We start from the raw sequence: 2,946 nt of genomic DNA on the forward strand, positions 1-2,946 counted from the left end.
TATAGCTTTTGTATAAAAACTCAGATATACACACACAAAAAGTCCAATAAGCACATGAAAGCATGCTTAACACCATTAGTCATTGGAAAATGCAAATCAAAACTACAATGGAACATTACCTCATATCCACTGGGATGGTTACAATAAAAGTAGGCAATATAGCATTGACAAGGCTGTAGGAAAATTGTAACCCTCATACACTGCAGGTGGGATTGTAAAGCAGTGCATTTGCTATGAAAAAGTGTGGTGGTGTCTTATAAAACCAAAACTGAATTACTGTATAATCCAGCGCTTCCACTCTTAGCCAAATACCCAAAAGAACTGCAAACAGGAACCTAAGCAGGAACATGTATGTCAATAACTATGGTTCATAGTTGACTCACAAAAGCCAAAAGGCAGGAGCAACCCAGAGTCCGTCAACAAATGAGCAGGCAGACGCAGTGGAATATTTAACCTTAAAAAGGAAAGAAATTCAGGGCTGGGGATTTAGCTCAGTGGTTCTGCTGCCTGCTTTGAAAGCACAAGGACCCAAGTTCAATCCCCGGTACCAAAAAAAAAAGGAAAGAAATTCAGATATATGCTGCAATACACTTGAGCCTTGATGACAATATTCCCAGTAAATTGAGCCAATCACAGAAGGCCGCCTGTCCATCTTTATGAAATATCCCAAGTAAGAACATCCACAGAGATAGCAAATAGGATAGAAATTCCCAGGAGCTAGGAAAAGGGAGACTAGGGAGTAACTGCTGACAGGTATGGAATTCCACTTAAAGGTAATGAAAATCTTCTGGAATGAGTGGTAATGGTTGCTCAGCCTTGTGTATGCCAAAAGTCACTGAATTTTACACTTTTTTTTTTTCTGAGACAGCATTTCACCATGTAGCCCAGGCTTATGATCCTCCTGCCTCACCTCCCTAAAATGCACATGACTTTAAAAGATGAATTTTATGATATGTGAATTAGATTTCATTAAAAAAGGTAATTCGTTGCTATCATGTTCAATTTGGAAACAACTGTTCAAAAAAAAAAAAAAAAACAAGGAAAGAAGAGGAAGCGCTCCTCATACTCCCACCTGGAGGGTGTTTATGGTGGGAGAAGGGATGCGGTGAGTGTGTGAAGGAGAGGGTGTGCAGACCTGCGGAGGGCCTGAAGGCCAGTGTCACCCATGTGCAGGACGAGGAGCTAGGGGAAGAATTCTGGGGCCGTCCAGCTGGTACTATGAAGAAGCCATGGCCCTGAGAATGTGAGCAAGACACAGTCCTAGCCCCGGTCAAGTTAGGACTTGATTTATAATAAATCTGTCCAAAAACGAAGCTGCCTACCTAGTAGAGTGAGTAAGAGTTAACATTTATTAATGCTTTCTGTGTGTCGTGTGTTACGCTGACTGGCCTGTGGGATCCTCTGAACAACCCTGGCGGGTAGTGACCAGCACCAGGACACCTGAGGTAAGGTTAGCAACTGGCCCAGGGTTCCTGGTGTGGAAGTGTTGCAGCTTCCACTGATAAGCGGCTGGCTCCCAAGTGCTTGTAGCTTTGTACAGTGGCAGTATCGTAGCCAAGGAGGTTTATCCGAGGTGCGATTCTTGCTAATTGGAAACAAAGTGCAAGTCACAGCTGCTTCTGTCACCACAGGCACGAGGCACATGCACACCTCCTTGACAATGGGAAAATTGTGAGGCAGGTGCAGGGCTGGGTGCCGGGGACATGGTAGTGACTAAGGCAGGGCCCAACCTGCAGCAGTGCATACGACTGAGGTGGAAAGTAGAGAAGGGCGTCATCCTCACTGGACAAACAAAATGAAACACTAATGCGTGGAAGGCTGAGAGGCATTTCGGAATTTTACCCATGGTAAAGGGTGTCAGAGCTACAGAACAGCACCTCACATAGGGTGAAGCTCCTCAGTGCCAACTGCTGCTATAACTTTTAATGCTGTGTAACTTTAAGACTTCATTTTTCTTCCCAGAAAAGCTTAGGCAGGGGACAGCCGTCCCCCCACTGGGCAGCCGTCAGTCTTGGTTCTGTGGGTCCTGAAGCTTGTACAGTTTGAAGGGCACTCAGGAAGCAGACAACAGCCAGACACAGTGGCTCACAGCTGTAATTCCAGCTGCTCAGGAGGCTGAGGCAGGAGCATCAAGAGTTCAAGATCAACCTGGGAAACCTAGCAGGACTTTGTCTGAAAGTAAAAAATAAAAAGGGCTAGGGATGTAGCCTAGTGGTAGAGCACCCCTAGGTTCTGTACCAGGCACCATTAAAAAAAAAAAAAGATTATAAATTACAAAATTTACAAAACTACCTTGCCATATAATGCAGGCCTAAGGTCTCTGCCAAGGTGCTAGGTCCTGGGAGGCCTCGTGCACGCCTGGCTTCAGGAACTCCTGACCACGCACCTCTCCTAAAGCGAGTCTGGAAATTCTGCCTGAGCCACGGGCCGGCCGAGATCCTTTCTGAGACTGACTTTGTGATTCTGCATCCTGTGAACTTTAGAGTGCTCTGCCAAAGCACATATCCCAACACAGTAGATTAAGGACCTCTTTCCTTTTTGTGGTAAACACAAAGAAACCACTTTATTTTATTTATTTATTTATTTATTTTTGGGGGGGGTTTGAGACAGGGTCTCACTATGTAGTTCAGACTGCTCTGGAACTCACTGTGTAGCCCAGGCTGGTCTTGAATTCACAGCGATCCTCCTGCCTCAGCCTCCCGAGTGCTGGGATTACAGGCGTGAGCCACCACGCCCGGATAAAACCACTTTATTTTTAAAACTTTTTCATTAGTATATGCTTGTGATGCACAATAAATACTTTCTTTGGGAGCTGGCACACACACACATCTTATCTTGATTCTTTTTTCTTCCTCTTCCTCTCCCTTTCCTCCCCTCTTCCTCTACCCCCAAGTCCCCTTCCCAATTCCACAGTCTTCCCCTGTTTTCTGTCATCTGTTTTTTGTT

General features: G+C 45.2%; 1 pseudogene; it reads left to right on the plus strand.

Moving 5' to 3' along the window:
• The first annotated feature begins 1,528 nt into the window (after positions 1 to 1,528).
• LOC117286234 lies at positions 1,529 to 1,677 on the plus strand (annotated as a pseudogene).
• The last annotated feature ends 1,269 nt before the right edge of the window (positions 1,678 to 2,946 follow it).

This window comes from Fukomys damarensis, unplaced genomic scaffold (genome assembly GCF_012274545.1).
Source record: "Fukomys damarensis isolate Sample0158 unplaced genomic scaffold, DMR_v1.0_HiC HiC_scaffold_15, whole genome shotgun sequence".
Classification (NCBI taxonomy): domain Eukaryota; kingdom Metazoa; phylum Chordata; class Mammalia; order Rodentia; family Bathyergidae; genus Fukomys; species Fukomys damarensis.